Source organism: Halichoerus grypus, chromosome 5, assembly GCF_964656455.1.
Source record: "Halichoerus grypus chromosome 5, mHalGry1.hap1.1, whole genome shotgun sequence".
Lineage (NCBI taxonomy): Eukaryota > Metazoa > Chordata > Mammalia > Carnivora > Phocidae > Halichoerus > Halichoerus grypus.
In genome coordinates this window covers 40,749,067-40,773,078 of record NC_135716.1, presented here as the reverse complement: position 1 = coordinate 40,773,078, position 24,012 = coordinate 40,749,067, and the positions used below count along the sequence as shown (strand labels likewise).

The following is a 24,012-nucleotide window of genomic DNA, read 5'->3' as shown; positions in this document are numbered from 1 at the left end:
GCACCACCAATTTCAGATAGTTACATCATCAGCTTTTCATAGGCAGATCGCCACCCTCTCTCCCCAGCACCAAGAAGCAGGTGGCTTTGTGATTTTGCTTCTACAAACTCTCTTATCATAGCACTTGCGTGTTGGGGCCCATATGTTAAACAAATCAATAAATAAACCTTGGCTTCACATTTTGTACAAATTTAACTGACACCTACACACACAGCGTCTCTTAGCTGCTGCGTAGCCTCTGGGTCACGGGGTCTCCTGCAAACACTTCCTTTTTTTAAAATTTTTTTGTTTTGTTTTGTTCTGTTTTTTTTTTTTAAGATTTTATTTATTTATTTGAGAGAGAGAGAGAGCACACACGAGCATGGGGGGGGGACAGAGGGAGGAGCAGATGCCCTGCTGAGCAGGGAGCCCCATACGGGACTCGATCCCAGGACCCTGAGATCATGACCTGAGCTGAAGGCAGACGTTTAACCAACTGAGCCACCCAGGCGCCTCCCCCCCGCTTTTTTTTTTGTTAACAGCTTTATTGAGATACAATTCACATGTCACAGAATCACCCATGTGAAGTGTACAATTCATTGTTTTTAAGTGTATTCAGAGTTGTCTACACTTCCTTTTTGACGCTGTGCTTCTCACCTGAGTGCACCGGCCGGTCTCCTGACGTTGGCGCGGCTCTGCCATCTGGGTCACAGCAATGTCCTTACCTGAGAAGCTCACCTGAAGGCGTGTGTCCACCTGACTGACTTTCCTGGTGCCTCGGGAGCAGCTGGGGACTTGTCCAAATTCACCGGTGAAAACCATTCAGTGTCTGTGTTGCGGGCGACTGCTGTGGAATGAATAAACAAGGGACTGGGGGAGCAAGTCTGAACACAGTGAGGGACGGACGCTCTGCTTGGTGCATCCGAATGGTAGAACACCAAATCCCTGACATTTGTTTTGTATCTTCTTACGAACGCTTTCCCTTAAATGCTCCATTGCATTATCCTCCAAAGCATTTGTTTTGAAACCGCGTTATGCCCTCTTTCCTCTCATGGAAACCACCTGCAGCAGCAACAACTGGGGCTGCTGCAAACATTTGTTTTTGATAACAGTGTATTTTGAACGTCTGTGGTTTCAATTTCTATTTTTGTCCCTTACTGTCACAATTTTTCGATCTCTTCTTACTTTTCGCAGATAGTTTTGCTTTTCCCAGGCATTTGTACTCTGCTGAAGACGTCAGCTGCATAAACTGTGACCTGAGAGTTTCTACATTTCCAGAAATCAGTACCACTGTCCAATGACTTACATTTTCCAATAGATTTTCTTTTTTTTTTTAAGATTTTATTTATTTATTTGACAGAGAGAGAGAGAGAGAGAGAGAGAAGAACAGGGGGAGAGGGAGAAACAGGCTCTCCGCAGAGCAGAGAGCCCGATACAAGACTCAATCCCAGGACCCTGAGATCATGACCTGAGCCGAAGGCAGACACTTAACCGACTGAGCCACCCAGGTGCCCTCTAATACGTTTTCATCTGCAATATTTAAATTGTTCTTCACAACAATTCAGTGAATGAAGTCGGGGCAACCGTTAATATTCCCATTTTATAGATCAGAAAACTCACGTCTCCCAGCTAGCCTGTGGCAAAAATTAAAGTAAAAATCTGGGCGATTTCAATTCTAGCCTAGGATTTTTTTCCCCCTACCATACAACTGGCCATAATATATGACTATGGTTCTCCAGCTTCAGCGGAATCAGAATCATTTAGAAGACTTGTCACAGCACAGAATGCTGGGCTCCACTTCCAACATTTGTGGTTCTGTGGGCCTGGGGTGAGGCCCAAGGATGTTCTCATTCACACCCCTGCCCCTCCACTTTCTCCCTTGCCCTCCCCTCCCTTCCCAGCCCCCCTTGCAGCTCAGGGTGGTCATGTGAATAGTTTTGGCCAATGAGATGTAAATAGAAGTTTTCTGGGAACACCTGTGCTTTCCCGATGGAAAGGGACATCCTTGGCTCTCCATCCTCCCTACCTCTTCCTGCTTAGAACTTATATGTAATGCTCGGAGCTATAGCAACCACCCGAGGACCAACTCATTAAAACCAGCCAGATAGGAAGATAGGAAGAAGCTTCGTCTCTGGCAGGCCTGAGTTGCTTACCTACAGACTTCTTGCTGCATGAGAAAAATAAATCTCTATTTAAGCCACTGTAGTCAGGTTCTCTGTGACTTGCAGCCAAACGCATCTCTGCCCCATACAGAGGAACAGGAAAGAACGATGTGTGAGAGTCTGGGGGACTGCATGAGAAGTGGCATTTAACAAGCACTTGTGAGGCCCTATTCTGCAGCTGACATTGTGCCAGGTGAACGAGACATGGTTCCTACCCCCAAGGTGTTCACAGTCAAGGTGAAAAAGACACACTATAAATACATAAATAATAATGCATCATGAAAAGCACAGAGATATAAGCAAAATGCTATGAAACCCAGGGAGGGAACCCTGCCTAGGGAGATCAGGGAAGGCTCCCGGGAGGTGACATTTGAGCAAAGCCCTAAGAGATAAGTAACATTCTGCCAGGTAGAGAAGAGGGAAAAAAAGCTTTCTGTGCTGTGTCCCTTCTTGCTCCTACCCTTTGGGGCCAGAGGCTGGCCTGGCTGGGTGGGGGGCATGTTGGAACTAGCTGCTGGCGGAGTCAATAGCTCTGCAGGAAACTCAAAGTCCAGAGAACCAGGAGAAGTTGTGAGGATTGGCAAAAACTCCTGACAGCAGGTCTAGAGAACCAGAGATCTGGGGCAGAAAGACAAGAACAAGAGATCAGAGGGCAAGCGGGGAGGAGCAGGGCAGGAGCCCAAGAGGATGGGTCAAGGCTTGCTTCTCAAGCAAGTAGGTAACTCAGGGCACCAACTATCCCATTTCACGATTTCTTATCATTCAACTTCATTTTGCCCTCAGCCCCCATCTTGTAAGGCTTGTAGGAAATTCAGTCTTGGTCCCTCCTGGGGCTTGCCCTTGCACCCAAAGCTGTGTTAAAATCCTGGTGTGTTACTCAGCCTGCAGGGCGTGCAGTCCCCTGCACCACTGTCTAAATGGCACAAAACCCTGGCCGTTGAATCCCTTCTCCCTGGTGTATCATGGGTATTTCCACCAAGTGGAAATGGCATTTAACATCCTCTGGTGCATCTAGAAAGCAGGTTAAAGGTCTCTGCTGCTGGGGCCCCAGAGACCTCTTTCTTCTCCCCAGGCTCAGGCATCTCTTCTTGGTTTTGGGGAAATACCTCCCTCTAGCCCTGTTTCCAACAGATGCACACTCTCACCTCTTCAGCTCAATGGGCTTAGGGCTCGAGATATACAAGCCAGGAAGGCTTGTCTCCAAGTGTCTCCAAGCCAACTCTGCTATCCACCTGCCCAACCTCCCCTGATACGAAGGACAGAACCTTTTAGAATGAGGGGAGGAAGAGGAGGAAGTGCAGGGAGAAAAGTTTAAACTTTCAAATAGTTAGTTATTAAGCCACATATCGATGGTGATGGTGTGGTTTAAAGGACCAAGGGCAGGACATACACATCCCAAGAGATGTGAAGACAGAGTCGGGAAAGGGCCTGAGAATGGTGAGTACCTGGGGAAAGAGGAGTGAGAGGCTGAAGGGGATGCAATGAGACAGTCTTGGATGACCATTTGTTGAATTTGGATTTTATTCCGTAGGCAAGAAAATTCAGGAAAGGTCCATAAGCTATGCTGATACAAGGTCCTGTTTTGTTTTGTTTTGTTTTTCAAAGGGACAATTCTGACAGAAGGGTGGGAGGTTCAGTTGTAGAGAGCCTATGATTGGCCATAGAAATAAGAGTAATAATGGAGATAGAAAAGCATGGTCACGGTTCTAGGACAGAATCAACAGAATTTGGTCACTGATTGGCTATGAGGGAATGATGGGGACTGACAGAGAGAAGCTGAAGAAGATTCCAAGATTTCTATCTTGGGAGGCTGGGCAGTTGGTGAAGCTTTTAACTGAAGGTAAGAAGACAGAAGATAGTGGATATGGGTGGAGGGTGGGGATGGGTGATAGAAACGAGAGAATTAAAGGTATCTAGCACTGGTTATATGCCAAGCACCGTTTTACATAGATTTGTGTTATTAAAAACCCTATGGAATAGTAGTATTAGGTTCATTACATCTCAGATAAGAACACTACGGCTCAGAGATGCTGTTGCTCACCCAAGGTCACTCAGAGTAATGAAGTCAGGGTTGGCAACTATCCCTCCCTGACTCCACAATCCACGCTATCCCCAAAATGCTTCTATAGGGCCATCTAGTTGGGATCCGGGTCTAGAGCTTGGGAAATAGGCAGGAGGTGCAGGCATCAGTTTAGGAGTCTTTATTATGTAGATGTTTCCTGGAGTCATGGGAGTAGATGAGATGAGCTGGGAAAAGTGTGTGCATGAAAAGAGAAGACGAGGACAGACTCCGGGGAAGTTCATATTTAAGGGTTATGTCACTTATGTTATTGATAACAGAAAAAACAAGGAACAAAATTAGGATTTTTATTTCTCTCATCACAGAAGTTCTGAGGTGGGGTTCTCAGGGTTAGTACGTTGGCTTCATTAGAGAGCTAGGCCCTCTCTTTTCTTCCACCATATTTAGTGTGTGTTTTTCATCCTCAAATTTGCTTCAATCATAAAATGGCCACATTAGGTCCCACCATCACATTTCAAGAAGCAGGGAAGCGGAAGAGGGCAGCCAAGTGAGCCTGCTTTCAAGGAAGTCTTTCCAGAAGACCCACCCCATAATTTCTGCTTACACTAGCCAGAACTTAGTCACATGACCTATCTTCAAGGGAGGCTGGGAAATGTAGTTCTTTAGCTAGACCCCTTACTGCTCTCACTAAATCAGGATTCTCTTGTTAGAGAAGAAGGGAGAATGGAAACTGGGTAGACAACTGTAATCTCTACCACTAAGGGTGTAGGCAGAGGAAAAAAGAGATAAAGAAGAACATTTGGGGACAGGGGAGAGAATGATGCCATAAAAACTGTAGGAGTTGGGATGCTTTTCATTTCAAATTATTGAAAAGTCAGCCCAAGCTAGTTTAAATTTTGCTCAAGTAACCAAAAAATTTACAAGTAGGGCAGGTGTGTTCATTGGGTTTCTGACTCTGTGACTGTATTTTCTTGTCTCTGCCCACTCTGTGTTGGCTTTGCATTCAGGGTGGTTTAACAAATGGTAATAAAATGGTTGAAGTAGTTTCCAGTACTCGCATAGGCACACCACATTGTCCAGAGCAAAACAGTCTGTCTTCCTAGCACAACTGAAATTCAGTCATTCATTTAGAAATATTGCTGAGTAGCTACTGTGTGCAATTTTCTAGATGTTGGGGATAATGTGGATAAAATAAATAGGAATCCTGCTCCACTGGACCTTGTTTTAGTCATTTATTGCTGTGTAATACATTTCTCCAAAACTCAGAGGCCTAAAACAACAAGCATTTATTATTTCAGTGTTTCTATGGATCAGGAATTTGGACATGACTTGGGGACTCTGGGTGCCTCTGGCTTGGGGTCTCTCATAAGGCTGTAGTCATCTCAAGGTCTAGTAGGGGAGGATCTATTTCCCAGCTCACTCATGTAGTTGTTGGCCTCACGTCTTCCTGGTTGTCAGCCAGAGACATCAACTCATTGCAATGTGGGCCTTTCCATTGGGCCAGAGGTCAAGTAAGAAACAGGATAACAGTTAGTGTTTTGTAACCTAATCTTAGAAGTGATGTCCAGTCACTTTTTCCATATTGTATTTGTTGTGAAATAAGTCACTAGGTTCAGCTCACACTCAAGGGGAGGGGATTATATAAGGGCATGAATACTGGAAGGTGAGGATCATGGGGAACCACTTTGAGGTTTCTACCACAGAGCCATATTCTAGTCAGTGGAGATAGACAATAAACAATAAATAGATACATCATATGTAGGTGACAATAAGTGCTATGAAGAAAAATAAAGCAGAGTAAGGGAAGGCCTCTTTCATTAGATGACATTTGAGTAGAGTCTGAAGCAGATGAGGCAGCAAGGGTAGCTGTGGAAGAGCATTCCAGGTAGAGGGAAGAACAGGTGTGCACTCTCTGAGGTGGGAACATGCTTGGTTATCTTGAATGAATCACACAACCAACTTGGCTGGAGCGGAGTAAGCAAGGGAGAAGACAGTCAAAAAGGTGGGGTGGGAGACAATAGGTACAGACTTAATAGGACATGGTAAAGACTTTATTGGAGGTTTCCAAGCATGGTGTGATATGATTTACCTTACTTTTAAAAGGCTGTGGTATGGGGAACAGATGATACAAGGGCCAAGAGTGAAAGCAGGAAGACCAGGTGGGATTCTACTGCAGTAGCCCAGGTGAGAGATAATGGAGTCTTGGATTGGCAGAAGTGAGAAGTGATTAGATTCCAGATACATTTGATAAGATTTGCCAATAGACTGGCTTTAGGGTATGACAGAGTGGAGTCAAAGATGACTCCAAAGCTAGTGTGAGCATCTGTAAGGTTGAGGTTGCCGTTTGCTGGGACAGGGAGGACGAGTCTAGGAGACTAAATCAAGGATCTGACTTTGGTCTTGTGGCCATGTTAAGTTTGGGTTGCCTATTAGATAGCCAAGTGGAGATGTTGCAGAGGAAGCTGGAGTATGGAGTTCAGGGGTGAGGTTCAGGTTGGCAATAGAAATTTGGGAGTCACCAGCATGGAGTTGGCATGTATAGCCACAGGACTAAATGAGATTAATCACCTAAGGAATAAGGCTTAATGAACAAGAGAAGACATCTCTCAGAACCTGTGGAAATGGGAGGATTAGGAGGATCTGGTGAAGGGGACTGAGAAGGAGCAGCCAATGAGAAAGGGCAGATGGTGCTGAGGAGGCAATTAACAGGGTCCACCTTGGAGGCCAAGAGGAGAGGTGCTCTCCACCTTCCAGATGCCTCCAAGGGGTCAGGTGGGGGCCACAAGATTTAAAAGGTGGTAGAAGGTCATTGGTGACTTTATAGAGAGCAGCTTGTAAAGAGTCCTAGACTCAATAGCTGGATGATGGTGGATTTTGGAGAGAGTGGAGTTTCAAAAAGCGACCTGGTGGGTACGGGCCTCTCTTTCAAGAATTTCAATGTTAGAAACAATAGAAGTACAGGAGGGGGGCGACTGGGTGGCCCAGTCGGTTAAGTGTCTGCCTTTGGTCATGATCTTGGGGTCCTGGGATTGAGCCCCATATGGGGCTCCCTGCTCAGCTGGGAGCCTGCTTCTCCCTCTCCCTCTCCCTCTGCCGCTTCCCCTGCTTGTGTTCTCTTGCATGCGTACTCTTTCTTTCTCTCAAATAAATAAATAAAATCTTAAAAAAAAATAGAAGTATGGGAGAAAGTTATTAAAAATATAGAAAAAATAAGTTATAAAAAATTAGAAAATATCTATATCAATAAACAAACACTATAGCATTAAAACCCAAGGCCACAGAAAGAGGGAAATTGTTTTCAGCAAATATAAGAAGGGTTAGAATCTTTAAAATGGAAAAAAACTTATACAAATTGGTAAGAGGAACATTAAGACCCTACCAGGTAAATGGACAAAGGACATGAACAGACAATTCACAAAGGAGGAAATACAGTTAGTAAACAAAGATAAAGAAAAATGTTTGGCACCATTAACAAGGAAAGAAATACAGATTAAAACCACAAGATGACGTGTTTTAAACTATCAAATTAGCAAAAGCTGTTTATTCCCTTTAACCCAGCAATTCCAGTTCAGGGAATCCTAAGAAACCAGGCCAAAATGCAGATGAAAGGGCTGGCCACAGTTTTATTTACAATAGTTAATAAGAGGAAATAATCTAAAGGCTGAACACCAAAAAAAAAAAAAAAAAAAAAAAAGGCTTAGAAAATGTGGGTACATTCACACAAATATTAATATCAATCACACGCACACCACATGCACACACAAAAAAAATGGGAAGAATTTGTGGTAATACAGTGTCTTAGTCCATTTGGGCTGCTACAAAAAAATACCAGAGACTAGGTCACTTATAAACAACAGAAATTTATTTATCTTGCTAACCCAAGACCAGGGTGCTAGCATGGTCGGTAAGGGTCCTCTTGAGGTCACAGACTTCTCATAGCACCCTCACATGATAAAAGAGACAAGCGAGCTCTCTGGGGTTTCTTTTATAAGAGCACTAATCCCATTTTATGAGGGTTCCACCCTCACGGCCTACTGACCCTCTAAAGGCTCTACCTCTTAATACCGTCACCTTGGGCATTAAGTTTTCAACATATAAATTTGGGGTGGGGGGCACAGTTATTCAGACTATAGCACACAGGAAAATGCCTATATCATGTTCATTGAAAACAAAAGTAGGACTGCAAATTGTATATGCCTTATACTCTTACCTATGGGAAAAATACTTACAGGAAAAGGAACCTATCCAAATGTCCCCTCCAGGTCACACAGGAAGACTGGCTACCTTTCTTCCGTGCAGCACACCTTTGTGGAGTTCTGTGCCGGCCTCTCTCTGTCAAGTCCTGGGATGACAAAGATAATTCAGAAATTTCTGTCCTTGAGGAGTTTGCATCCAACTAAAGCTTAAAAAAACTGTTCTGTGGGACGGGTGCCTGGGTGGCTCAGTCAGTTAAGTATCTGCCTTTGGCTCAGGTCGTGATTCCAGGGTCCTGGTATCTCTCTCCCTGCTTGTGCTTTCTCTCTCTCTCTCTGTCATATAAATAAATAAAATCTTAAAAAAAAAACAACTGTTCTGTGGGAGTAAATAATAAAGTCTCAAAAGGTATAAACACAATTGGGATCCCAAAATATCACAGCAAAAATGAGCCACAAAGTGGACATCAGCCACACAGTTGGGCCTTCGGGGGCCCTGTTGCAGCCCTAGGGTCAAAGTGATCAGGCGCTGGGTGGGGGCAGGGGGCAGGCTTAGCTGTCACTTTTGACTTCTCCTTGGAGACCCCAGTGCTGGAGTTGAGGTGGCCTTGACCGCAAAGGCATGAAAGTCAAGCCACAGCTACTAGAATTGGAGGATCGAGCTGAAGCTTCTGAACAATGTGCGTCACCTAACTTCCTGCTCTAAGAGGTTTGGTGCAGCCTCTGCTTGGAAGCACTTGGGCAGTGACAGTGGGTCACTCCTCTCCTTTCCTCTCCTCTGGGGCCGCTTCTCTAGCCCACCTATTTGGCCAAGACTGGCTTTGGACGTTCTTGCGGTGGTGTCAGGGTCAGGCTGGTGGGAATGCTTCTGTGTTAGGGTTTCTCATGGATGGAGACCACAGACAACCATACCTTCTGTTTCTAGAGTCCTTTACGTACATTTCACATGTGTTTTGAAAAATTCCGACTCACCTGCAAAGGTGGTATTAGTTATTAACAGTGGTATTAGTTGTGAAACCAACCAGCTATTACTTATTTCTTGGCTGTGTCACTTCAACCTTGCTTCCCCCATCTATAAATTGCAGCAACTTGACAAATGCTACATAAGAAAAATAATGGCTCTGATAGCATCGGGCAGAAAGCTCTCCTGGAAAGCTATCCTCTGAAAAGATGAAAGAGGTTATTTTTCAAAATGATGAAGTGTTTTAGTCAATGGCATGAAAGACTGATTTAGAGAGTGAAGACGTGATCTTTAAAATAGCACTGAGTGTTATCCGCAACTGATAAATTGTTGAACACTACATCTGAAACTAGTGATGTACTCTACATTGGCTAATTAGATGTAAATTAAAAAAAAAAATAGATCATTGGGGCGCCTGGGTGGCTCAGTCATTAAGCATCTGCCTTCGGCTCAGGTCATGATCCCAGGGTCCTGGGATGGAGCCCCGCATCGGGCTCCCTGCTCCTCGGGAAGCCTGCTTCTCCCTCTCCCACTCTCCCTGCTTGTGTTCCCTCTCTTGCTGTCTCTCTCTCTGTCAAATAAATAAATAAAATCTTAAAAAAAAAAAAAGATCATAAAGGTCAAGCTAAAGGCAAATGAGCTTCTAATTATGAAGATGAGTACATTTAAAAAATTCAATTCTCAAGAGGAGCTCTCAGTAATTACCATTGAATTAGGACTGCAAGGTCTAAAGACAAACTGCATTCAAATCCTGGCTTTGCCACTATCAGCTGTGTGACCCCGAGGGAGCAAGTTACTTAATTTCTCTGTGTCGCAGTTTTTTCCTCCTCTGTGAAATGGGGACAATGATAGGACCTACCTACCTGATAAAAGTCATTATGAGAACTAAACGAGTCAGTATTTGTAAACAGCTCTGGGCAGCACCTGGTATGTGACACCTGCTATATAAGTGTTTGTTAAATAAAAATATTAATAAAAGCAAGCACTGATTTTTTTCTTCCTATCTTATTAATAAGGCAATCATCACAAGTAAAAACTAGAACATAAAATAGTTCTGTGACAATATATTGAAGTATTCATGTATGTTTCTTCCTTCTCTGGGTGTCCTTTTCTCCTCCTTTCTTTTTTTTTTTTTTTTTTTTAAGATTTTATTTATTTATTTGAGAGAGAGAGAGAGACAGAGCACAAGCAGGGGGAGAGGGAGAAGCAGGCTCCCCACTGAGCAGGGAGCCCAGTGCAGGACTCCATCCCGGGACCCTGGGATCATGACCTGAGCTGAAGGCAGACGCTTAATCGACTGAGCCACCCAGGCGCCCCTTCTCTCTTCCCTTCAAGCAGGGAGCCACGCTCTCGTGCCTATGGCTGGAGGGATTCTTGTGGAGTGGGAAGCCCAGAGGCACCTGAAACCAGTGGCTCCTCCAGTCTCCCAGGAAAGCCGAAGCCCAGTGAAGTGACAGGTGATGCGGAATGTCCCTGGAGAGGTGGAGGTGGGTGAGGCCTGTGGTTCCAAGGAGGGAGGGAGAGGAGGAAATTTCCTGGAGAAGGGCCTGGGAGCTAGCGTGCCTGTGTAGGGCCCCAGTAGTGGCATCCCCTCAGGGGAACGGCCATGCTGTGCCCTAAGGAAGGCGGCGCCCATCATCCCATGCCTTGCGGCCCGGATAAACTTATTTCAACAAATGGTGCTAGAACAATTAGACGTCATGGGCCAAAAACAAGCAAAAAGAATCTCCCAAATCTTGGCCTATGTCTCAGATCTTACAGAAAAATTAACTCATGGACTTAAGTGTGAAACTACAAAACTTTTAGAATAGAACATAGGAGAAAAATCTCAGAATCTAGGATTCTCAGACTTAACGCTGAAAGTATGATCTATAAAGGGAAAAATGGTTAAATTGAACTTCATCAACATTACAAACTTGCTCTGAGAAAGGCCCCATTAAAAGAATAAAAAGAGGAGCTACAAGACAGAAGCAAATATTTGCAAACCACACATTCCACAAAGAACCAGTATCTAGAATATATAAAGAACTCTCAGAACTCAACACTAAAAAAAAAAATCTAATTATAAAATGGGTACAACCCATGAAGAGACATTTCACCAAAGAGGAATACAGATGGCAGATAAACACATGAAAAGATGTTCCACATTATTAGCCATCACAGAAATGCAAATTAAAATCACAGTGAAATAATGCTGGCCACCTATCAGAATGGCTAAACCAAAAAATAGTGACAATACCAAAGTCTGGTGAGGTCTCAGAGAAACTGGATCATGCAGACATTGCTAGTAGGAATGTAACATGGCGCAACCACTCTGGAAAACAGTTTGGCCATTTCTTTTAAAACTAAACATGCAACTATCCCATGACTCAGCAATTGCACTCCCAAGCATTTATCCCAGAGAAATGAAGACTCATGTTCACGCAAAAACCCATACATGAATGTTTACAGGAGCTTTATTTGTAATAGCCCAGGCATCTTTCAATGTGTGAGTGTTTAAACAAACTGTGGTACATTCATACCATAGAATAGTACTCAGCAGTACAAGGGAACAAATTTTTTATATTTATATATTTTATTTATTTACTTTTTAAGTAGGCTCCACTCCCAGTGCAGGGCCCAATTCGGGGCTTGAACTCATGACCCTGAGATCAAGACCTGAGCTGATATCTAGAGTCAGATGCTTAACCCACTGATCCACCCAGGTGCCCCAGGGAACAAGCTATTGATATAAGCAATGACCTGGATGAATCTCCAGAGAGTTATGCCGAGTGAAAAAAAGTCAACCCCCAAAGTTACATACTCTATCGTTCCATTTATACAACATTCTTGAAATGACAAGAATGAAATTATGGATAAGAAGAACACATTAGTGGTGGCCAGGGGTTAAGGAGGGGACAGAGGTAGGTGTGGCTATAAAAGGGCAGCAAAAGGGATCCCTGTGGCCATGGAAATGTTCTGTATCTTGACTCTTTCACAGTCAATATCCTGATTCTGATCTTGTACTACAGTTACCATTGGGGGAAACTGGTAACGGATACCTGAGATCTCTCTGTATTATTTCTTACAACTGCATGAGAATCTACAGTTACCTCAACATAAAAAGTTCAATTAAAAAATGATTGCAAGGGGACGCCTGGGTGGCTCAGTCGGTTAAGTGTCTGCCTTCAGTTCAGGTCATGATCCCAGGGTCCTGGGATCGAGTTCCGCATCAGGCTCCCTGCTCAGGGGGAAGCCTGCTTCTCCCTCTGCCTGCCTCTCCCCCGGCTTGTGCTCTCTCTCTGTCTCTCTCTCTGTCAAATAAATAAATAAAATAAAATAAAAAATGATTGCAAGGAACGTCTGATATAAGTCTCATGCACATGAATATGCTAACAGCAAGATCCCCCTAGCCCAAGATCCCTCAGATGCAAGTTTATTGGTGGACAGATCTATCTTTTTCTGAGGGTCTTTGTAGACTCAAAGTGCTAATGGTCCCTCCCAAACGAAATTCACTCCTTTTGTTGTGGGTAATATTAAATCCAATGTATAGAAACACATCTGGGGGAAGCTGTGTAAATCCAGATGTTTTTACACCCCTAAAAATAGATATCCATGGGGTATTGTAAATATGTGAAACATATGTGCATAGCAAGAGCACATGCTTATAAAATAGTTTGGAGAATGTTACAGATATCACCTGTGTGTTTCAGCTCCTAGCTCCTAGCGAGAGGGCAGCTTCCGGTTGGCAACTGAGACTTGGTAGTAGGGGTTCTTTCAGAAGGGCAGACTGACTGACCATCTGTTGAGTATCTCGCCTGTGCTAGGGGCTCTACATGACCCAGTTTAATATTTAGCCCTGCGCTAGGAGGTGGGTGATATTACCCCCAGAACAGGTACTGAGTCTCTGAATGTCTCGGTGAAGACATTTGCCTCAAGCATTGACCTGAAATTCAAACCCAAGGCATTCTAGCTCCCACACGAGTAAGTGGCAGCCAGGAAGTCAAACCCAGCTTTGTTTCCAAAATGGCAGCTCTTCACTGCTGTCTTTCTGCGGGAGGGTTTGCCAGCCCCACCTGGGTCATCCAAATGCTGGGTTGCCCCTAGGATAAGGGTTAGCCTTTCTCTGCCCTCCCTGAAGCTGCTGGGGCCAGGCAGGGACAGAGAGGGGGTATGCATGGGATGGAGGGCCCCCTTTCATTCACACTCTGCAGGTGGCTTTCTTGAGTCTATTTTCCCCTTTCAAGCTATCTTAACTGATCATTTTAGCCAGATTTTATCTTCCTAGGAGGGAGGTGTGGGAGGAGAAAAGAGCAGATGAAGGCATAGTGAGATGTCTACCGAACTATTCCTTCTTCCAAGGCTTCCCTGTGTGTACCCTCACTGAAAGTTCCAGGTGCGCCTCCCAGGCCCTGAGTTCGAATCCCACCAAGGCTCAGGCAGAGGGGAGCCAAGGCAGTTAAAGAGAGCACACATTCACAGAACTCCTGTGACCTGCAGCTGCTGGTCTCCTGGAAACTTTCTTTGTCGCTCTTGTTTGCTAGACTTTTGTATGGTGCTCTTTTGACTGTACTTACAGGGCCTAGGATTAGGGATAGAGAAAGGGAGGGAGGGAGGGCAGGGGGGAGGAAAGAAGCTGAAGGAGTGCTGGGAAATGGCTCATCTGAAAAGACTGCCTTCAAGGTCATTTCCAGTAAGATATTCAGGTCATTATTAACTTTTTCTGTCAACAATGCTTTGTATTTTATTTTCAGCATCATTAGCGGACTCTTTCTTACAATCATGTGTTGTTGTTTTATAACCTTCTGTTTTCATTTCACGAATGGGATTCCCTACTGGAGAGCTGAAATCAACCTTGGCTGCACACTGGAATCACTTGGGAACTTTAAAAATATTGATGTTTGCATCCCAAGAAATTCTGACTTACCTGGGGGGTAGTGAAGTCCGGGGAGCAGTTAAATGTGGTCTGGGGAGCAGTGGGTACTGGACTCATAAAAGCTCCCAGGCAATTCCAGCTTGGAGCTGATGCTGAACGTGTCTCTGAGGATCTGAAATCCCTAATTTTCACGTCCTCATTGTTCTGGTAACTCTGTGTTCTCAGGGGGCAAGTTCCTCCTTTTGTTGAGATTTTTGTCTCTTTTGGATGGTGTTGGTCTTTTTCAGAGGCTGGGTGAGCTCACCTGCTCCCTTCTTTTTAAAATAATGCTGGGGAAACGAAACCACTCATGTTAAAGTTTAGTCCACTGCAGAAGTTTCCGTGGTAAGAAATGGTTTGGGGGAGACCCCAAGCTCAAAGAAGCTGACTGCGGGGTGTATCCTGAGGAAGGCATGCCTGGAACGTGGTTATTGTCAGAAGAAAACTAACATTGTGAACTGATACCTTAACTGTATCGGGCATGGAGCCATAGTTGAGTAGATATTTGTCTACTTACATCTATTCCCCATTTTTTTCAGCAAGAGTACCTTTTGTTTATTTGGGCATCCACCCCTCCACGAGACATGAAGTGTCTGGGGCTCCACCTTTGCCTCAAGAGGAACAGTACCTGAGGTAGGCCCACGCCAAGCAGCATTTCACATTCCTCTTGCCTCATGATTGGTTCAAAGGTGAGCAACTAATTTAAGCCAGTTAAACTGAAGCCACTATAAAGAGGCTCTTTTTTTTTTTTCTGTGTTGTACTTGAACTTGAACCTTGTGGCTGCAGTAGCTGTAGCCATCTTGCTTCCATGTGGAGATTGAGAATTACATAATATATGGAGAGGAAGAAATGATCTGAACCGCAATCTGGCCATGGTGAGGCCACGTCTTCTGCCCTTAGATTTTCAGTTCTGTGAGCAAATACATTTCCTAAGCCAGATTGAGTTGGGCTTTTAGATACTTATAACCAAAATACTTCTACAAATTGTGCTTATGGAGATTTGCTTTAAAAGAAGACTAGAGGGTGAGAATTGTTGCCTTTTATTCAGTGTTTTCTTAGGAGGGCTGATGAGAGCTCCATTTCTTGACCCCCACCCCTATTTGCTGGACTGATGTATCCCTCCCCTGCAGAAACAGTCATCTGTTTGGTTAGCCTAGCAGGATGAAAATATCTCCCCACGGCATCCAACTCCTGTTTCTGATTCCAGATTTACCAAACTATCTTCCGACCTGTGATTTGGTCCCTTGACTGGGCTGATGATCAGGTAGGTGCCCTCCTCCTGCTCATGAACATTCTGGCATTACACCTGTGGTCAGTCAGCCTCCTGGGAGTTTGGTTAAGCAATTAGTCGCTAGAGTTTGCATGAACTGGAAACCTTGAAGTTCTGGCTGCAAAGCTGAGAACTGTCCCAACTCCATGCTGACCCACCATGATACAGAGGAGCCAACCAACTTAACTCTTTATGTCTCTAACTTTAACAAGCTCATTCACATAAAGAGAGGATTAATAAAGGCAGAGTGTGCACATTCAGCATGTGGCTCTGACAACACTGGTTGGCTCTGGGACATGGCACGCCTGGGTTTACTGCCACTGTTGCCCGTATAGTCTTGGGCAGGCCAGCATCTCCCTCAGCCTCTGTTTTGATTCTTCTACCATAAAGTGGAGATGATAATAATAATTTTCTCATGGGGTTGTTGCAAGAAGCAAATAGAACAATATACGTGAAGCCCGAGCAGGATAAAAGCTACTTAGCAGCGGATTTTACAGGAAGCCAATGAACCTTCACAGTCTGCAGGCCACAATGGGTGTCCAGGGCCCATGGTGTCTCCATTCCACCTGGTTTCCCAAACTTAGCTGGGCCAAACAATCACCAGAAGGCCCTTAGGAAAGTGCAAATTCCCTGGCTCTGCTCAGAGCTCCCAAACTAGGATCTCTAGGGGAGGGACTTGGGACTCTATTTTTAATATTCTTCCCAAATGAATTTGGTGAGTAGGTGGATAATTGCTCTTCAGCCTGTTGCCTCTGGTATAATAAGAGTTCGATACAAGTTGGCTAAGATTGTAATAAAAATTGTTTTTATTATAATAGAGACCTCAATCTTGGGTTTCATAGAGGAGGCAGAATTTAAACTAAGCTGTGGAGAACAGACAGAACTTTGCAAAGAGGAAACAAGGGAGGAAGTCTATACACTGTGTATATCTTGTACAAAAAAATGTGATAAAATGCAACCTCTGTAGTTCCTTTTATCTGAACTGAAATAGACATTTACTGAGATCACTTGAACAGTGACGTTGTTATCTCACCTAAAAGAATTTTGGTTAATTTTGCCGCTGGTTAATTATTGTTGCCAAAATTTGGTGTCAGCTGAGTCAAAAGTTTTTCTTTTTCTTTCTTTCTTTCTTTCTTTTTTTTAAATGAAAGTTCTCTAGCTTACTTAAGTAAACGTGAAACCATCACATTTGGAACCCACCTGACAAGGACCCAACATGGCCACAGAAGTCCCTAATCAAAAGAAAATCAGTACATATCAACAATGAAGAACTTTAACATCACTGATGAGCTGGCATATGCTCAGATACTGCATTGGCACTCTTGCCGAAAGTAAATGGAAGGATAAAGCTTCATGACTCACTGAATCTGGGGAAGGAAAGAAGAAAACCCTACCAAAGGGCCTGCAGATTTTGTGTCTGAATTGAGTGGAAACTAATTTCCCATGTGTAATATTTGAATGTCTACTATACTTTCTACTAAATACATAGCCATAGGCTTCAATGGTTCTGAAAGATGGAGAAACAGTTAATTTTTAATTTTACTTATGCAAATTCTAAACATACACACAAGTAGACTGCTGTTACGAATTACCATACACCTATCATCCAGCTTCAACAACTCTTACCATGTTGCTAATTTTAAGAAGCAGTTGAAAAATTGATAAAGACTAGTGCTTAGAAGTTAAAGAATTTGGAAGGGTTAAAACAGTCATTCCAATAATTTGGGAGAGGAAAACAACTGCTTTTAGGTAAACTTCCTAAATAATTTGGGCAAGAAATATTTTTATAATTAAAACAGAGTGTAAAACAGAAAAAGACAATGTTAAACTTTTGGGGTAGCTCTTTTGTGCCGTATTTCTTCACTCAAATCCCCCCAAATACTATACTATGAAGAGAAACTTGTTTTCTATTACACTTCCTTCTGTGGCTCAGAGGGCGAAACAGTTCAATTCAATTCACCAGACTTGTTGAGCCTTTGCAGACCCTGTGCTAGACCTTGTGTGGGGAGTTTCCTAGGGCTATGGGAGACCAGAGGGAAGAATTGCAAAGTATGATCCATTATTTGGAAGGCTTTCCTGAGACATGGTGTTTGAGTGGCAAGTTCAAGAGTGGACTCTATGTCTAAAAGCAGATGTGGAAGGAGACAGAGTCCCAGGCTGAGGGAACTGCATGTGCGAAGATGGGAGGCAGAAAGGTAGGGTGAATTTGAGGGTGTGGTACACTATAGACTTTGTGATGAAAAGGCCATTTAAGAGCTGTCAGAATCTTAAAAGTGACATCATGGAGCAAAGCATAGGTTCTGTCTGCAGACAGACCTGTCTAGTTACCTACTGCCTTGGCTGACAGTGCTGTTGCCAACCCAAGAGCCATTCCCATTGTGTTTTCCTTGCTGGTAGAGCTGCCTCCCTCTCTAAAGGCTGAAAATGCCAGGTACTCATTAATCAGCCTGTCTTGCAGCTAGGGCTTGGCCATGGGATCCTACATTGGCCAAAGAAACCTGAAAGGAAATTTGCAGGTGGGCTTCTGGAAAGAGTTTTCTCCCTAATATAAAAAAAGATTCTAAAGCAAAAACTTCTTTTTGCCTTTGAACACAATTGTATGACACTGTGAGCTTTAACACTACGGCCACCATCTTGTGAGCAGAAGGCACAAGCTGGGGATGAACGCCAAAGCGCTGAGGATGGCAGAGGAGGAGGATGGAAATGACTCAGTCCTCGAAGACATCATTATGCCACTCTACATTTGTCACCCTATGTTTGGAACTTTATGTTGTATGAAATGATATATTTTCCTTATTGTTTAAGCTATTTTGATTTGCCTAATCCCTGGGTTGACATCTGCCCAGAAAAGAGAAAAGAAGTTACTCTCCTACTTCACAGGCTTTTCTTACTTTTAAAAATTATTTAGAACACACAAGTATATGTAGAGAGCAAAAACGATTCTTCTGTATTTTTGAAAAACCTCATATCTAGCCAAATCGTGCACTAAAAATAAAAAGGCTTATGGGAAAAACAGAGTTAAGAACAGGTTACTCAAAACCTTAAGAAGTTTGTAAGCAGAGCCCTGATAAAAATGATAACCATCCTAATGGCACCCTGGCACACTTCACTCCTCATTGGCATTTGCAGCCAAACACATGGACTTTCTTTTTTCTTTTTTTTTAAGACTTATTTATTGGGGTGCCTGGGTGGCTCAGTCGTTAAGCGTCTGCCTTCGGCTCAGGTCATGATCCCAGAGTCCTGGGATCAAGCCCCGCATCAGGCTCCCTGCTCAGTGGGAAGCCTACTTCTCCCTCTCCCACTCCCTCTGCTTGTGTTCCCTCTCTCGCTGTGTCTCGCTGTGTCAAATAAATAAATAAAATCTTAAAAAGAACAAAAAGATTTATTTATTTATTTGAGAGAGAGAGCGTGAGAGTGAGCACACGTGCAGGGTTGGGGTGGGGATAGCAGAGGGAAAGGGAGAGAGAAACCCAAGCAGACTCCATGATGAGCACGAACCTGATGTGGGGTTCGATCTCACAACCCTGAGATTGTGACTTGAGCCAAAACAAAGAGTTGGACACTTATCCAACTGAACCACCCAGGCGCCCCAAAACATGGCCTTTTTTTGCAGCTTAATCATCTTCCAAAAGAGATGATCAATCTAGCTTTCTTGAATCTATTTAAGCATAAGGAGAGGGTTTTCATAATTTCTCATCTGCTTTAGGTAGTGGAAATGCAGAGGTTCTTGAAACCACAAAACCAGCCACTATATCCACTCAAGGAAGGCACGGATGTGGGATTTTCACCTTTTTCCTTAGGGTCCTCAAATATGATGAACACTTCCTCTTTGTGAGAAGGTTTGCCCTGATCACATCAAAATATTAACAGACTGGAAAAACTGCCTATGAACCAACTGGGTTTCTGTCTTATGCTGATACCATTCCCTATTCACCTGTCACAGGGAGCCGTAGCTTGAAAAGAACACCACTGTGGTTAAAATGGTAAGTTTTGTTATCTATATTTTACCAAAATTAAAAAAAAAAAAAAGACTACTTGGGCACATGAAACAGACGAATTGAGGACTGGAAGGAGCTCTCATTTATGTGGTGATGTCCATCAGTGTTTATTTTATTAGTCATTAAGACAGAAATTTAAAAAAATGAACTCCATTGTGAACAGATGGTGCTCTGAACGCTCATGTACCCACCACTCAGCTTCAGAAATTAAACTCCTAATATCATTGAGTTCCTTTGTCTTTCCCTGAAAGCACTGCTTTCTGTCACCCAAGGGTAACAACTATCCAGGATTTGGTGTTTTGTCATCCCCATGTCTTTATTTCCAAATTTGGATATATCCCTGGGGACATGTAGTTTTGAGATTTTAAGTCAATGTAATCACGCTATGTGTAGTATTCTTCAACTTTTATTGGTTGTTCTTGGTTTATTCACCCTTACAGATGAAAGACCCTCCCAAATCAGGGCTGCATTCTCCCTAGTCCTGTATTAGTATGCTTTGATGTTTTGCTTCCAGTCTCTTTCAGAAGTTATGGTGGGACACTGTGAGATAATAAAAAGTATATATTGGTCTCTGCTCTTGGTTCGTGACATGGTGCTCTTGAGATCCCTGCAATTTCCTGGGTGATAGGAGTGTCTTTTGTTCTAAGAAGGCAACACTGGGTGGTTCCAGGTTGAGGGCTGATCACTAAAAACACCAAGCCATGATTAGAAGCTTGGAATTTTCCACTCTGCCCCTTTCCCTCATTCTTTTGAGAAGGGAGAAGGGCTGAAAATGGAGTTAATGACACATTCTGCCTACATGATGAAGCCTCCATAAAATCCCAATAGTCCTGGGGGATGGGGGGTTCAGAGAGGTTCCAGGTTGGTGAACACATCCATACTGGGAGGATGATGATGCACCCCAACTCCATGGGGACAAAAGCTCCTGTGCTCAGGACTCTCCCAGATCTTGCCTTATGTATCTCTTCATCTGGCTGTTCACCTGTATCCTTTATCATAACCCTTAGTAAACTAGTAGATGTGTTTCTCTGAGTTCTGTGAGCTGCTCTAGCAAATTAAACAAACCCAAGGCAGGGGCTGTTGGAACTTCCCTCTACAGTTGGTAGGTCAGAAGCACAGGTAATAACCTGGGCTTGCAACTGGCCTCTGAAATGAGTTTGTGTATCTCTGGGTAGACAGTGTCAGAATTGAGTCAAATCGTAAGACACCTAGCTGGTGTTGGAGACTTGCTTGCTGTTGTGGGGAAACCACCCCCACACATACATTTGGTGACCAGAAATGTCAGAAGTGAAGTGTTTTGTGTGGATAGTAAAAGAAACACTCAGGAGGTAGACTGAACTGAGGTTTTCTTCCCCCACAACAGGAGGGAAAGACCAGACTTTTCATTTTATTTATTTATTTTTTTAAAAGATTTTATTTATTTGAGAGAGATACAGAGAGAGAGAGAGAGAGCACAAGCAGGTAGAGGGGCAGAGGGAAAGGGAGAAAAAGACTCCCTGCAGAGCAGGGAGCCCGACAGGACCATGACCTGAGCCGAAGGCAGACGCTTAACCGACTGAGTCACCCAGGCACCCCCAGGTTTTTCATTTTAGACACACACTCACCCACCCCCCACTCCTCTCCTTTGGAGCTCCCTCCCCTGAAGGAGGTCTGCTGACCAGAAGGGCTCATCTGTGGGACTCATTATGTCCCCAGGACAGAGCACTACATTAGTATAGGAGATGCACTGGAATCAGAATACGTTTAGAATTAGTTCTTAGCATACAAATATTCATAAGAGGCGCAGCGGGCCACTATTGACTGAAACAGTCCTGGCTGGGAGATCTACCCAGATTTAAGCTGGTTAGTTCACTGAGATCCTGGAATAGGAATCTCCCAAGAAGAGAGGAAAGCTGGAGACAAAGAGGAAGTGAGAGATGAACTGCAAAAAACTCACTGAGGTTGCAACATCAACCTGGTATTCTGCATAGTAAGTTCTGACAATGTTCTCTTGTTTCTATCAGCCTCCTTCTCTTAGTCTGGCTTACGAGGCTGGCATTTAATTTTGATGCTTCCGAGTTAATTTATTCAACTTTATTATCCTTGCTATATGCTATAGACTGGATATTTGTGTCCCCCCCAAATTCATATGTTGAAATCCTAATCCCTAATGTGCTGGTTTTTGGAGGTGGGGCCTTTGGAATGTGGGGCCTTAAGTCATAAAAGTGAAGTCCTCATGAATGGGATCAGTGCTCTTACAAGAGACCCCAGAGAGCTCTCTTGCTCTCTTCTACCATCTGAGGACAGAGCGAGAAGATGGCCATCTGTGAACAGGGTGTGAGTCCTCACCAGAATCTGAATGTGTCAGCACCTTGGTCTGGGACTCCCCAGACTCCAGCACTGCGGGAAACAAATTTCTGTTGTTTATAAGCAATCCAGTCTATGGCATTCTCTTATAGCAGCCTGAATGGATCTTCACAGTGTTGTGATTAACATATACAGACTGTTCTCTAGTATATCCAGGTTTGAACCTGTGGGTTGTGGGGCACCTGGGTGGTTCAGTTGGTCAAGCATCTGACTTTCAATCTCAGCTCAGGTCTTGATCTCAGGGTCCTGAGTTCAAGCCCTATGTTGGGCTCCACACTGGGGATGGAGCCTACTGAAAACGAAACAAAACAAAAAAATACCTGTGGGATGTTTCATTTGCATATAGATTGTTTTTCTATTGTAGAGCATTGGTTGACTGTTTATAGAAGACTCAGTACCAGGATAAACATTACCGTATGTTACAGTAAAGCTATCTGGAAAGAATACAAAACTAATGATTTTGGCATACTATTAGAGAAACTGTTTGTAAAACTCAAATGACCATGTAAAGCTTGTCAAGGAGTCTAGATTGGTTTTGTTTTACACCATATGGGATGAAGAAATGTCAGTGTGGCTCATTAAGGGTGCTCTTGCTAGCTGCTGAAAAGTAGATGTTGGCTACTCTTGGAATTTGACTTAAAGCTAGACAGATTTGCTTTGTTATAGGGTCAAAGTTTTGTCTAAAGTTGTTTTCTTTTTTAAGATTTATTTATTTTAGAGAGAGAGCACGAGAAAGTGCAGGGCGGGGGAGGTGGGAATGGGCAGAAGGAGAAAGCAAATCCCAAGCAGACTCCCCTCCTTTCCCTGCTGAGCCTGGAGCCTGGCTTAGGCTCCATCTCAAGACCCTGAGATCATGACCTGGGCTGAAATCAAGAGTTGGATGCTCAACCAACTGAGCTACCCAGGCGCCCCAAAAGTTATTTTCTTTTAAAATTAAATAAAATCTCTGTATACAGAAATAATTATTATATTACAGTAGTCTCAACTACGATATCGCCCCACCGAGGGCCTCATCTAAGTGTACAAAACTAGTGGTAAACAAGAATAAATGGGATGAATTTCATAACATTTGCATATGTGGCCTGTGGATTCTGGAGTCTGTGCCTTGGCACCTGAAGTTGAGTGGTGATGGCTGTTGACTTCTGATGTACTTTTAATTTTTTTTATTAAATATTTTATTTATTATTTGACAGAGACACAGGGAGAGGGGGAACACAAGTAGGGGGAGTGGGGGAGGGAGAAGCAGGCTTCCCGAGGAGCAGGGAGCCCGATGCAGGGCTCGATCCCAGGACCCTGGGATCCTGACCTGATCCGAAGGCAGATGCTCAATGACTGAGCCACCCAGGCGCCCCATGATGTACTTCTTTTTAATCAGGAACTTTCTCTCTTTCTCTCAGCTTTCACAGGCCCGTTCTAATGACCTGTGAATTGCTCACAGACAACTACAGAGAAGAGACAGAATCAGAGAAAGGGACCGGGGCAACAGTGAGAACTATGTTCTACAGAGACCCATTTTTTATTGACTTCTTTTTCTTTTTTCCCTGGAAATTGGGAAAAACCCTAAAATGGCAATAGCACATAGTGAGGTGGCTGCCTGGACCACCGAGGTGACATTGCATTTCTTAGCGTCATTCCCTATTGCAGAATTTCATAGATAGATGTGTTTTAGAAGTAGAAATGAGGGGCGCCTGGGTAGCTCAGTCGTTAGGCGTCTGCTTTTGGCTCAGGTCACCATCCCAGAGTCCTGGGATCAAGTCCCGCATCGGGCTCCCTGCTCTGTGGGAAGCCTGCTTCTCCCTCTCCCACTCCCCCTCCTTGTGTTCCTTCTCTCGCTTTGTCTCTGTCAAATAAATAAATAAAATCTTAAAAAAAAAAAAAAGTAGAAATGAACGTGTACTTTTAAGTTATGGGACCTAATGGATTTTAGGGAATGAGCCCTGGATCGGGAGCCAGGAGACCTGGCTTTGAACAGCCCAGCCATTTATTTGCATTGGTTTCTTCACATATAAAATGAAATGCACCACAAAATTAAATGAAATAAATAAAATGAAATAAAATGGGATATACCATCTACTAATGAATCGATAAATAAAATATGAAATATCCACATAATGGAATATCATTCAGCCATAAAAGGGAATGAAGTACTGAAACACGCTACTACATGGATGAGCCATAAAAACATTAT

General features: G+C 43.7%; 1 long non-coding RNA gene across 5 annotated transcripts in view; it reads right to left on the bottom strand.

Annotated features, from left to right (window-relative positions):
- Positions 1-24,012, bottom strand: part of LOC144381838 (uncharacterized) — a 77,841-nt gene that overhangs the window by 6,000 nt on the left and 47,829 nt on the right. For 4 of the 5 annotated variants that reach the window (XR_013447781.1, XR_013447777.1, XR_013447780.1 and 1 more), the window contains exons 2-3: positions 8,391-8,503; positions 705-826 (exon numbers count right to left, since the gene is read on the bottom strand). This is a non-coding gene — a long non-coding RNA (uncharacterized LOC144381838). The remainder of the gene's footprint in view (positions 1-704; positions 827-8,390; positions 8,504-24,012) is intronic. The other variant, XR_013447778.1, reaches the window with a different exon arrangement.